A 14,422-nucleotide genomic window follows, 5' to 3' on the forward strand; every position below is an offset into this window, starting at 1 on the left:
ATGAACAGAAATTTTGTAGACATTTGAATACATTTGGTTATTCACTTGACAATAGAGTCAGGATCAAACTGTAACATTGTGCATACCATACAGCCAGGCACTCATATAACAGATTTACGACAAGATTTATATACCAGACTGGTTAAAATGAGCAGCCAAGAGAAACATCATTCTCATGCACTGGCACAGAATCATCACACCCTTAAGGAATCACCATGGTGAAGCAAAGACAGGGGAAACATATTGAGAAGCTAAGGATTTTCATAATAAACCATGCTAAACAAAGCTAGAAATAGTTATAGCAGCCAAGTTAACATTCCTTTGAAACAGTATATAATTCTCCCCTACTGTTATAGTAGATTCTCATATTAATACTGGATAAAACTATACACAGTTTACCTCAAATGTCTACCTTTGTATTCTCATCTGTGTAAGGTGACAATGATTGATGTTGTGTACCTATTCCTATAGTCAGAATTAGTGGTACTATTCAAGATAGCTGTATATTACCTCCAGTGTTGGAGGCAGAATGCTTCTTAATACCAGTTGTGCAAGAACAGAGCTATTGTACTTACATTTTGTTTGTATGTTCTCTGTAGGCATCTGAGTAGCTACTGTGAGAGCAGGAAGGAAGACTGGATATACTTCTGGACTGATCCAGTATGATTCTTTCATTCTTAACCTCATTTGAATCTGAATTCTTAACCTGTTCTTAAGCTGAATCGAAAAATCAGCTGAGAAATAAGGGGGTTGTTTTGTTTTTCTATTTCTCCAGTGAACTAGGATTGAATGTAAAATTTATCCATTTTCATGAAGCTGAACACAACCCCGAAATCCAAAAAGGGGCTTTAAAAAGTGATTCAATAATCAGAAACCTAGGAAGAGCTTTCAGACCCAGACAGGCAGTGTTGTGGGCCAAGGATCCTCTGTGGTCCAATCACCAGCCGCAAACTGTTTCCTTGCACTTTCTTCATTGCTTCTAGTTACAAATCACCCAGAAAAGATCTCTGAGCAGGCACAGAGCAGTTTCCTCAACCCAATCTAGTGTTTATTTCCAGGAACTCTCCTTATGTTAATGGATGGGCCCCGTACCTTGTGAGGGCTTCTCTGTGGGTGAGCACACCTCCCCTCCACATGCTGCTCATTCACTCGGACCTCTTATCTCTGTTGGCCTGCATTTGGGAATTTCTAATCCTCAGAGAGCCCTCCCACCATTCTCAGGAACTGTCATGTTTAGTGGAGCATCTGGCCTTGAGATAATCACCTGCTCCCCCTGTATCCCAGAATCTTGCTATAGCCCACCCTCTGCAATCTCATGGAAACATTCTTTGCCTTCTGATTCTGAAGGAGTGTCTGGAATGCAGCTGGCAGTCTGATCATCCCAGACCACCATTCCTCTCACTCCCAACAGTCAGGTAGAAGAGTATGCAGCAATCTTCTAACAATTCAAAAGTTGTAAGCATAAAAGGTGGACAGGACATAGTAAGCATAGACGGTGGACATTCTGTGCAGAAATGGATCAACAAATGGAAAGAATAAGCACACTGAACTAAACTGTGGGTTAACTTGGAATTTCTAAGTATCTATACCAAATTATGGTGTTTCTGACTGATTCTCACCCCTCTACCCAAGATAATATTCTAGTTAGAAACATAGAAACAGAGCAAGTCAGAAGGGGCCTTCCGGGCCATCTAGTCTGAGCCCTGGCTCTAGCTGGCTCCACTCACAACATTCATATTATGAATTTGAGCTACTCACTAGAGTATACAAATTCCAAGAAGCTAGTGACACCAGGACCAAACAAGCACCCCCCCCCCCCACACACACACACACAAATGCATACACAAATTAGTTTCTATCTAAATTTTAAGGTATGTGAAGGAACCAATACATGTTTCACATACAAAAGTGAAAATAACCTAAACATTATCTGTGCATTAGATCACAGCAAAGACCATCATTCTTTTCCAGCAGGCATTTGGTCCTGATCCTTGCTCATAAGAGGAGAACAAGGTGATCACTGTCTCATAGGTTTATCTAATATTAGATGTATTTATCAAAGGCTACTAGCAATGATAGCTAAATGCTTATCAGACAGCGTACCTCTGAAGTCACACATTGACTGCTTCCAGACACAAGAGTTTCTATTTCAATATAATGGCTGATAATTATGATCGAACAAGCCAGAGCCCCTGTAGTTTGGTGGTTATAGAGCTGGACTGTAGATCTGGAAGATCTAGGTGTCAGTTCCCACTCATCAGGCTCACTGGGTGACTGTCAGCTACATACAGACTGCCAGCCCAGCCTACCTCATAGAGTCATTAAAATAAAGGATAAAAATGGAGCTATATAGCTGCCTTCCCTACAAGAGGAAAAAGCTGGAATATAAATGCAATGTAATAATAATGAAAAGGGTTTTGAGTAATCTAAGCGAATGGACATTATTGGTTCAGTAAATTAAAGATTCATTAATGATGTGGGCTCAAATGTATTTCTGTTATTCTGTTTTAACCCTCCCCTTTCTCTGCCTAAGACACCAGTGGGAGTAAGGCGGAGGAGAAGTAGATGCCATAGCCTGCTTCCTTGCTGTATCCCTTCCTGCAAATCTCTGGAAGCAAAGAGAAAGAAGAGGAGGGAAAATAGCAACTGGTGACAATAGTAATGAAAAAGGTAGAGTCTCTGAAAAGGGGAGGCCAATAGGGGTGCCTTTTTGAAGGATTCTCAAAAACTTGGAGCTCACACTGACACTACATTCCCTGTGCCACATAATTTGAGAACACATAGTTCTAGAATAATCTAATGAAGGTGAACTATAGAGGACATTTCCAGACCTTTGCAAAGTCTGTACTAGCACTTCCAGCTCTGTCTCACTGTCTTCCACCCAGGGAGTGGTATTCAGATGAAGTGGTTTGCAAGGAGTATGTAGTCTCTTTATGCAGTCCACAAATCTCAACACCTGATTGTCCACAGTTTCAAAAATATTTTAAAAATACTTGAGCGATTATCACAAATGGTGATGGGAGGGTGGGGGCATGTCATTTGAGCACTGCCACTGAGTAGTCAATTTGTGTGACAAATCAACAGAAAGGTTTTGCAAGACTAGCAGAAAATAAACAGGCTAACAGTAACCCCTTCAGGGATGCACCCCTAAAACATGGTGATGGGGCATGTGAGTGTCAGAGCAGCTGAAAGCAATGCTGCCAGGAGGCCAGACTGTTCCACTCAGCTGGTCTCCTAGTACAAGCAACAAAGACAGAATGGTCAAAGCAGAGACACCAGACCAAGATGCTTCTAGTCTCTTCAGGAACAAGGGTCACATCAATAGAAGCAAATGGATTTCTCTAATAGTGATGGGGGTGGAGAACATTCTGAAGGGCAGCTACTGGACAGCAGTGACAATAAAAGTGACAATGGCAGAGGATCTTTCACAGACAATGACAGTGATGCTCATGCCTTGCAGACGAAGGCAATGAAAAGCCACTTCTGCATCCTCTTATTTTGCAAATAATATTGTTATACAATCAAAATTAAATCAAGTGTTGGTGCCAGAAGATGAGACTCCTAGGCTGGAAGGCAATGAGATACTGTTGAAGAACAAAGGACAAGTATGAATAGGGCTGCTGCTGATTATGCAACTTGATCAAAGCTGAAAGGAAGTCTGGCGGTTGAAATGAAGAAAGGTGATAGGAAGATAAATAATGCAGAGTGCTGGAAGAGAGCTTTGCAAATAACCTGGACTGAAGGAAAGATTAGCAAGTCTTTCTAAGCAAGGCTTGATCCAATCAAGCCAGAACTTCCTCTAGAAGCAAAAATGTGAAAACTGAGGCTGTCATAGCTTGAACACATCATAAGAAGGCAAGAATTACTAAAGAAAACAATCATGCTATGGAAGATTGAAGGTAGAAGGAAAAAAAAGAAAGCCAAATAAGAAATGGGTTGACTCTGTTAAGGAAGCCACAGCCTTGAATTTAGAACAGCTAAGCAGTGCTGACATGGATAGACATTTGGGAGGGCTTTCATTCATAGACTCATCATTCGTCAGATACAACTTGATGGCTCATAACAACAACACAACAACATAGATTGAGAGGAAGAGACAGTCCAGCACCATTGCACAAACACTACATCAAATTTCCAATGACCTAACCTTTTTGTTGTTATCTTCAGAGGCTCCTGGGCCCAATTATGCTAAGTTAGTCAGTCATGCCAGCTCATCAGGGCAGGTTTGGAGACCGATTCATCACACCCTCTATGTTTTACATCATATGGAAATAACAGTGGAGTTAAATAAAGGATAAATTGATACTTCTTGATGACATTGGCTTAGTGGCATCAGCTGCAATCCACAAATCACAGCATTTGTAAAATGTTCTAGCTTCTCTTAGGTCAATTGGACTAACAGTGCCATCCTATATCCACATACCTGGGAGTAAGCACTGTTGAACTCCCTAAGAAATAGCATTCAATAAACATGTATAGGAGGATTGCATTGCAAACCCACTTAAGTTCAAAAGCTCTTTCAACCAGTTGATAGACTACCTGTAGCTATTAAAAGCTTATAAAAGCTGTCTAGGCATTTTAAGCTTCTTACCATGAAGAACTCTCTATTTTTAAAAGAACAAAGTAATGAGTATGTAAATATATAACCACACAGTTAAAACATCACACACAGAGGCTAGCACCAGTGTACTAGGATGGGGTTGGTAGGGCAGAACAGGTTCTGAATCTCCTGCAATTCTTTCAGAATTGTCAAGGATTACCCACTCTGTTACCATTCAAACTAGTTGGAGAGCAATGAACCCTGGAAGCAAACCAGTTCATCTTGACACATGAGTCCCACTGCCTGTGTCTGCTCCTGTTTTTATATATTGCATTTCTGTATGCATCAATAGCCAACACTATTGGGCAGTTGATGATGATTTAATAATTTGAGATGTCATGTCTTTGTTCTCTTTTAGGATGCAAAAGCCAGAAAGAGATCTGAATTAAGCTAGAAAGCCCACCAAAGAGGACAGGTCCAAGAGAAAAATGAGGAATGTGTATTTTCCTTAGGGGATAGAGTGGGAAACTGCAGATACAGAGGGTCAGAGGGAATTCTAGTAGAAAATCTTTGAAAGGAGTTTTGATTTGGGGACATCGGAGAAGGAAACAATTGTGAGGTGAAAGACTGGAAAGTTAAAACTATGGGGGAGATTTGATGTCAGGGACTAACCCCCGTGCCACACCACTCCTGGACTTTATTGACTGTAGCCTTGGCTCCATCTAGTCCAGCATTCTATTTCCTCCAGCCATGACCTCTGAGAAGCTCATAGGCAGGGACAGGAGTCAATGATCTCTCAATGATTTCCAGCACTTACTATCTACAAGTTTCCTGTTTCAGAATAGGAAGACTCCATTTAGCAATCGGGCGGCCGGCGGCTAGAAAGCGCCACAGAGGGGAGCGCCGGCGGGAGGAACAACACCTGGCAGACCGCGCCGCACCTGCACCCGAAGACCGCGCAGCGCCTGAAGTCCACGCTGCGCCCGAAGACCGCGCCGGAAGACCGTGCCGCGCCGCCGATTCCGCCGTTACCTGACTGCCCTGCCACGCCCCGGCACACGTGGCAGGCGTGCCCGGACGGGTGGGGCGTCGGGCGGCCGGCGGCTAGAAAGGGCGGTCGCTGCCATTTGGGGGGGCCGGGCTGGCCAGGGGACTTTGACTTTTCTTGTGTTAGGCCCTCCTGTTGAGCGGCAAATTTTAAACGTTTTTATAATTTTAAAACGTTTTAATCTGTTTTTATGGAGTCGTCCCTGGCCATGTTGCCGCTTGAGTTTCCTGGGGAGCGCACTGGCGCTGCCATTGGTGTGGTGATGGGCAATGGACGTAACAGCGGTGGGAGCTTAACATGTCCGCATAGAAGAAGGAGGGACAGATGGCTGACACCTGTCCCTACTTCTGGTTTTGCTCCCAGCCAGAAGGTGCCAGGGAGTCTTGTCAGTCACCCCTCGGGCCTGACGGTGCTGTTGTTTAATGCCAGGTCGGCCAATAACAAATCTGCCCTCATCCATGACTTGATTGTGGATGAGGGGGCCGACCTGACCTGTATAACGGAGACCTGGGCGGGAGAAGGGGGGGGATGTCGCCCTCTCCCAATTGTGCCTGCCCGGGTATATGTTCCAGCACTGTTCACGGCCGGAGGGGAGGGGGGGTCGCTTTGGTTTACCGAGCCTCCATCTCTCTCACGGGGCTTCCTGTCCCTTCGAGACCAGGGCTGGAGTGTCTCTACTTGGTGTTGGGCAACCGAGACAGACTGGGGATTCTGTTGGTGTACCGTGCACCCTTCTGCCCAACAGTCTCCCTGCCTGAGCTGACGGAAACTGTCTCGGACCTGGTGTTGAGGACCCCCAGGATGTTGGTCCTGGGGGACTTCAATCTCCATGCCGATGCTAGTTTGACCGGGGCGGCTCAGGACTTCATGGCCTCCATGACGGCCATGGGGCTGTCTCAACATGTCACCGGCCCGACCCATGAACGTGGACACACTCTGGACCTGGTTTTCTCGATGGGGCAGGAAGAGGGTGGTCTGAGGGTGAGGAATTTATGCTTGACTCCCCTGTCATGGTCAGATCACTTCCTAGTGAGGTTTGTGCTCGAGAGCGACATCTCCCTCTGTAAGGGTGCAGACCCGATTGTGTGGGTCCACCCCCGGAGCCAGATGGATCCGGAAGGATTCCTGAAGGCCCTGGGGGAGTTTCCGGCTGACAAGACGGGTGCTCCTGTCGAGGCTCTGGTCGAACTGTGGAATGGGGAGATGACCAGGGCTGTAGACACGATCACTCCTAAGCGCCCTCTCCCACCGGGCAGAGCCCGCTCTTCCCCTTGGTATACCCCAGAATTGAGGGCGATGAAGCAGGTTGGGAGACGGCTAGAGCGTAGGTGGAGGAAATCATGGGATGAATCTGACCGAACACACTTAAGAGCCCACTATCGGGCCTATGCTGTGGCGGTGAGGGCGGCGAAAAAGAGATTCTTCTCCGCTTCCATTGCCTCCTCACAATGCCGTCCGGCGGAGCTCTTTCGAGTGGTGCAAGGCCTGGTTCATCCAGGACCGAAGGAAGAGCTGATTCCACCCTCAAAGGCCCGCTGTGACGACTTTGCCGGGCATTTCAGGGAGAAAATCGCTCAGATTCGTCACGAGCTGGATTCCACTATTGATTCAGAGGTTTTAAGGGAGACACCAACGCTGCCGTCTGGTCCAGAATTATTGGATGAATTTCAGTTATTGCGGCCCGATGATGTGGACAAGGTGCTTGGACGAGTACGTCCTACCACTTGCCTTTTGGACCCTTGCCCGTCTTGGTTAATAAAGGATTCCAAGCACGGGATTGGAACCTGGATCTTGGAAGTGGTTAACGCTTCTCTGAGGGAGGGTCGGGTGCCTGCCCCTTTAAAGGAGGCGGTAGTCTGACCGGTCCTGAAGAAGGCGTCACTGGATCCAGGGGTGGTCACTAATTATAGACCAGTGGCCAACATCCTGTTTCTGGGCAAGGTGTTAGAGCGAGTGGTGGCGGGACAACTCCAAGCACTCTTGGATGAAACTGATTATCTGGACCCATTTCAGTCCGGCTTCAGACCCGGATACGGTACTGAATCTGCCTTGGTCGCCCTGTACGATGACCTGTGCAGGGAGAAGGACAGGGGGAGTGCGTCCCTGTTGGTTCTCCTGGACCTCTCAGCGGCTTTCGATACCATCGACCATGGTATCCTTCTGGATAGGCTTGCGGGATTGGGGGTCGGAGGCACCGCCTTGCGGTGGTTCCACTCTTATCTCAACGACCGATTCCAGAAGGTGGTGCTAGGGGACTATGGCTCTGCGCCATGGCAGCTTTGCCATGGAGTACCGCAGGGGTCCATTTTGTCCCCTTTGCTGTTTAACATCTACATGAAACCGCTGGGAGAGGTCATCAGGAGGTGTGGGCTGCGGAACCATCAGTACGCTGATGATACCCAGCTTTACCTCTCGTTTTCCACCAATCCAGGTGAGGCAGTGGCTGTACTGAACTGGTGCCTAGCCGAGGTAATGGGCTGGATGAGGGCCAATAAACTGAAGCTCAATCCAGACAAGACGGAGGTCCTGTTGGTTGGCGGTTCGGGCTTCGGAGAAGGTGAATTGAACCTTGTCCTGAACGGGGTTGCACTCCCTCCTAGGGACAAGGTCTGCAGCTTGGGAGTGCTCCTCAACCCGGAGCTTTCACTCGAAGCTCAGGTGACAACAGCGGCGAGGAGCACTTTCCTCCAGCTTCGGCTGATTCATCAGCTGCGTCCCTACCTGGAGTACAGCTGCCTTGCAACAGTGACTCATGCGCTGGTGACTTCCCATCTTGACTTCTGTAACGCGCTCTACGTGGGGCTACCCCTGAAGACGGTCCGGATACTTCAATTGGTGCAGAATAGAGCTGCCAGGCTGCTGACGGGGACTGGACGTTATGTTCACATGACTCCAGTTCTCCGTCAGCTTCACTGGCTCCCCATTGAAGTCCGGGCCCAATTCAAGGTGTTGGTAATGACCTATAAGGCCCTAAATGGCTTGGGTCCTGGTTACCTGAAGGAGCGCTTACATCCATATATGCCCAGTCGCCCCCTGAGATCGGCGGGAGAGGCCCTTCTCTGGGAGCCCCCTGTGAGAGAAATTAGGAAGGTGGCTACTCGGAGGAGGGCTTTCTCAGCGGTGGCGCCTAAGTTATGGAATGCGCTCCCCAGAGAGGTCCGCCTGGCGCCGTCGTTATTTGTTTTTCGGCGCCAGGCGAAGACCTTTTTATTTAAGCAACATTTTAAATGTTAATACCACTGAATTTTATCTGGCCAGGGCGGCTTATTTTATATTGTGTGTTTTAAATTATTATGATTATTTATATGTATATTTTAACTTATTGGTTTTATTTATTGTTGTAAGCCGCCCCGAGGCTTCGGCGAATGGGGCGGCATAAAAATGCTTTAATAAAATAAATAAATAAATAAATAAATAAATAAATAAAATTGAGCTTCCTTCGGCAGGACTGGGATGGGGGATACAGGGGGAACTTTGGGTGGATGGAGAGAAAAAGGATGTTACGATCTGACAGGATCAATGCAACCTGTAGCATCCCCAGTTCAGGAAAGTACCTTGTATCACTGGGTATAGGGAATGTCACCAAGAACTGCATTTGCACCATCAAACCCTGGGCTGCTTAAATGGTTCTTAGAGCAATGCTTTGTTATTCCCTCTATTTGCTAGATACAGCACTGAGCAAAAATGTAAAAGTAGGAATTCAAAGCAGATGTAATGTAAAATTTAGAATTACAATGAAAATATTTTCTGGAAAACTGGTCAAAATAACAGCCAACTGATAAAATAGTAGCTGAAGATTATATGTAGCTGTTTTTTCTAATTTATCAGTCATTCCTGCCTGCTGAAGTCACCCATCAAACGTTCATGAGCCTTTAGCTCAGTGACAGAATGTGGGTTTTCCATGCAAAAGTCATTCTGATTTAATCTTGGTATCTATAGCTGAAAGAATATAACCAAGTGTGATAGCAGAAACCCAGAACAAACAAAGAAAGACCAACTGCATGGAACCTCATAAAGCCACTGCCAGTCAAAGTAGATAAGGCTGGCTGGCTGGCTAGCTACTGCAGTTTTCTGAATTAGCAAGATTAAGATTCACATTGTTACCCATTTTCTCCAGCAAAGAAATTGCACTGAAAATAGTTTCATGCCATACTGATGAAAGAGGGTGCCCTTGTTTACTAGGAACTTCAGTTGAAATGATACCTTTACAGAATTTGACAGAACTGGGTTGTTAAAGGTATTGGTTCTCTGAATTTTATCAAACGGCATACCCATGCCTAGGGTTCTGTTTTAAAAAAAAAGTGTGCATATGTGAAAGTGAGGATGAAATTGGTAAGGGCATTCGTTGATATGAAGACTAAATAGTGTTAGGTGATCTTGTGCTCCTACACCCTTGTGGAAGACACTGAACAAAAGAGTGAATATGTTACTGCATGTATAGATTAGACTCATCCTCCTAAATTGAGCGCCGACCCACTGTTGAATCACATTCTGATTCAGAACAAGAGGGAGAGCCAGAATCCAGACCTGAATTGCCAAGGCTGGAGAAAGCAGAGATCACAGAGGCATGCAGTGAGAAACAGTTGCAAACTCTGTGGGAAAGCTGAGTGACCAAGCAGATATGGCTGCAGGGAAAAACCTGGCCCAATCCAATAAACAGTGTCAGTTTAAGAAGTCAGACCCACTGAGTGTCAGATGTTCCAAGTGATTTGCCCTTAAGCAATAGGATACATCTAAAGGGTGGGGGGTAACTCTTGTTAATTTGGGAAGTGGGGGAAGCTAGCCAGGTTAGATTCAGTGACTATGAAGCAGATGGCCCACAATGCTATGTTCTTAAAGGTTCAGAAAATTATTTTCTTTTTGAAATCTCATGAAGGAGCTGGCTGTGGGAGGAGGTCTCCTTGTGAATCAGACAGTTGAAGAAAGGGAAACAAGGCATTCCTCTCCAAAGGCACCTGGGCGGAGGACCAAGAGGGAAATAGCCCATGGCAAGCTGAAATGCACCCAGTTGGGAATACTGTTGGTCATCCAGCTAAAACACAATCCATCATGGCTTATTTTCAGGGTGGCTTAGAGGAACATGTGAACTTGCCCAATGGGTTAAGTACAAATAGTTCTTCTCTAACGATTTAGCCATAACAAATTATCTTTGAAATTACTCCTTGGCTGCTTTTCATTACATACTGGACCTATTCTAAGGATGCTTGAGGAATCTGATTTTCATGAGTTCTGATGCAAACTGAAATGATCTGTATTTCCTGGACAAATGTGGAGATCAGGATTTAGCTATTCACTGGCTTGCAGACTTTCCAAGTGTTCTAACCCAGTTTTAAGTCCAAAATTTTATCAAATACATCCAAAGAGCATGTTATGAAAGAAAATGCATTTAAAATGTGTATTTTTGGGGGAAAGACACTGAAAAACGCATATTTAATTATGTTTTTGCAGAGGGGTAAGCACATGTGGAAGTGGCACAGCAGGGAAACACCAATTCACCCATTATTCATCTACACAATGGAAACTACACACATGCATTGCACACAGCAGTTTGTGTGCACACCTGATATAGTCACAGAATGGATGTTCAGTTTTGACACTGCTACTTACCTATGGTATAGAGAGGGGCTTTAGTAATCCCTTGCACTTAAAATTAAGTGATGAGTGATGTTAAAGTTGATATTTGTAGATGATGCTCCCAAGAACTGGACCCCATGCATGGAATACAATTAATCTCAAAATCTCCTGTACTATCTCACTCATGCAATCTGAAGTATATTATAGATTAGATAACTAATGGTGTAAATGCACTTTTACATATCTTCCCTTTCCCAAACTCATTCTGTACCACTGCATGAGCAGGACCCAATCCAGCCAAAGTCCATTTGCCGTTAGCCTTAACCAATAGATTGAAAATCAGAACCCATTGAGTATGGATGAGGTTAAGCTTTTCCTTCCCTATTGTCTGTACTGTGCTGATAAAAACAACTAATCTAAAGCCGGTTTATATTGATAGGAAATCCTTATCCATACTTTTACTGGGGGATTGGTTCCCAGTGCAGCTGGGAAATGTATGGCCTGCCTCCCTTTGCTGTTTTAGAACAGCAGTTTTCATGAGGACCAAAACAAGTACGAAAAGATTAAATTCCCACTCACCTGCTTCAGTCCCAGTAATTCTAATCTGACATCCTTAGTGGCTGCTGTTTCTGTTTTCAAAAGCTTTTACCTTAAATGCAAAATTGCATTTAATGTCATATCTAATTTAGCTTTTATTTTGCATCCATGTGCAAGTTTGCACAATATTTTGGTATCTCTCTACTCAGTGCATCCAGATCACCATGTTATGGCATTTGGTACTACGTCATATAGTGTAGGGAAAAATGCAGTAAAGAGCAGGATACATAGAACATTAGACACAATATTACCCCATCAGTGAAACTTGGCTAATTAAATATGAAAGTGCATGTTGTGGGTTCCTACAAGCCTAACCATGTGTACCTGGAAGTAGTTCATATAGCAAGTCTCAATGCCCAGTACATATTCTTACGATCATGCTTTTAAGCATAGTTGCTTTCCCTGGATCACATTCACTGCTGGTCTATAATGTCATGTTTCACTATATTCTGCTGTTTTGAGGCAAGATGCATGCAGTGCCATAAAGCATTGTAATTAAATGTTTCATTAAACCAAAATGAGACAGAGTTGGAACTCTGCCGGTTTGTATTACAGGGGCCTTTAGAAAACAAAGCCTTACAGTTTATGTACATATATAGTTTTGCAAATAACCAGTCGTTAGTTTGCCAGACTGGCAACTAAGGGCATCTGCTTGTCTTAAAACCAGCTGCTGGGGCTAGTACAGAAACAAGGAAGGGAAGATAGTTGTCTCCATTACTAAGGGGCACATCTCGCTAGTTAACAGCAAGAGACAGAGGCAGGTAAAGGTTGGGTCGGTACCACACAACTGCTGCTGATCTAAGGGCCCTCTGCTTCAATTGGATTTTTAAGCACACATAAATGTTCATACTGTAGACCCAGCCTCTGCCAAACTGTGCTGTCTCTTGACACCTGTTGGTAATGAAATGAACACCCCTTTCTCCTTGATGGAGGCTACTAACTAGCAGCAGTCAAGTACTACATCCCAGCCCATTGCACTGGAGCCTCAAATTCAAAAGCAAAAGAAAAAATGGTTTTCTAAGCTGTTAATGTAGCCATCCTAACAATCAATGCTTTCAATTTGTGGGCGGTCTAATGTGGCATATATATGCTCTTGTTTATAAAATTGAACAGAAGGTAAATGCTTGAAACAAATTAGGTATAAAATGTATAACTGATGCAACAATTACAAAAAACAAAATGTAGAACAGGTGGCACAAAATAAGTTTGAGGAAATCACCCCATTTCTGGAAATTTATTCAAAAATTACATATGCAGAACAAGTATTATATCAAAGCAATCTAATAGTAGCAAAATATGTTATCCAAGATTCTTAGCAAACTGTATTTCCTAATTTTCCCAGACAAGAATCATACTTATGACAGGTTCTGTTTTTCATCAGAATCAAATAAAAGGTTTCTGCATGAACAGATGGCACCAATTTTAATTCTTCATTCTTTAATTTAGATAACTTGAAAATGATTTATTAACTTTTCATGACAGAATGAAAATTTTCATTACTATTTTTAAAAAACCTGAGCTTGGAGTATCTGGGAATGACCTTAAGGGCTGTAACTGCTTGATGCAAATACCAGGATTTCCTGTCCTTTAGCGTGTAGGGGTGTTGAGGTGCATAGCTCCTTTAGGGGTTAACAGTTGTAGTCATTGATGCATATATATTAGGCTGTATTCATAAAAAACTGCTTGGTGCCTGAGTCAACCTCTTACAGTCTAACAACAGTGACCAATAGGAAGAACAGAAGAGAATCCAAGAAAGCTGAGGTAAGCTAGATTCTGAAGCGTTGTAAAATTAGAAACAATACAAAATTGGGTGTCTTGGGTAATGTGTCTGGGGATTTACTGCTGTGTGCTTTAGGGGTTTTTTGCAACACATTTCAGACTACAAATAATGTTGAAAGAAAACAAAGACTGTTGTGCTTAAATGGTTTCCAACAGCTTCCAGAAAGCACCACCTAACCTGTACAAGGTAAAATATTTTAATTACTTACTCTATCAGTTTGGAGAATGAGATATATTTATGTAAGATATATTTGAGATACATATATATATATATATATATATATATGTAACAGGAAAGATGTCAAAGATAAATATGTCATTTCCTTGGAAATCATTTAGTTTTTCTCTTTCTCTCTTACCTCCAGCAGTTTTTGTAGACTGTTATCCAGCAGTTTCAAAGGCTATTAAGGTCTCTCAGGTACTGAACTTGGTGCTTTAGAACAGCAGAGTTATATTTAAATACAAAGCATTTGTCGTCTTTCTGCAACAGGATTTCTTATTATGCTTAATTTAACAAAAATGTTACTTTTTGTATACACACAAATATACAACCCACAATGTTTTGATGTGGCACTTCAATGTATGCTGCTGGCTTACTGCCTTGATGGTTTTTTTGAAAACTAAAATAACTTAGTTTGCCTTTAAAACATTATGGCTAGAGATGCACTGTTGCTGTATTTACAAATACTGTGGTATATGAATTTGGCTTGCATATCCAATATTCTAATATACAGTTCTGGAAAATGTTAGCTCTGATGTGAACAATAGAAAATGGATCTGGAGAAAGACATCTGAGTATGTGTGAAGCAGTAAAATTGACGTTCTAGGCAGAATTAGTTTTCTAAGTAATATACCTCCTTTGTTAAAAGAAGGTCAACAATTTA

This window comes from Varanus komodoensis, unplaced genomic scaffold, assembly GCF_004798865.1.
Source record: "Varanus komodoensis strain SLA01 unplaced genomic scaffold, ASM479886v1 scaffold8, whole genome shotgun sequence".
NCBI lineage: Eukaryota > Metazoa > Chordata > Lepidosauria > Squamata > Varanidae > Varanus > Varanus komodoensis.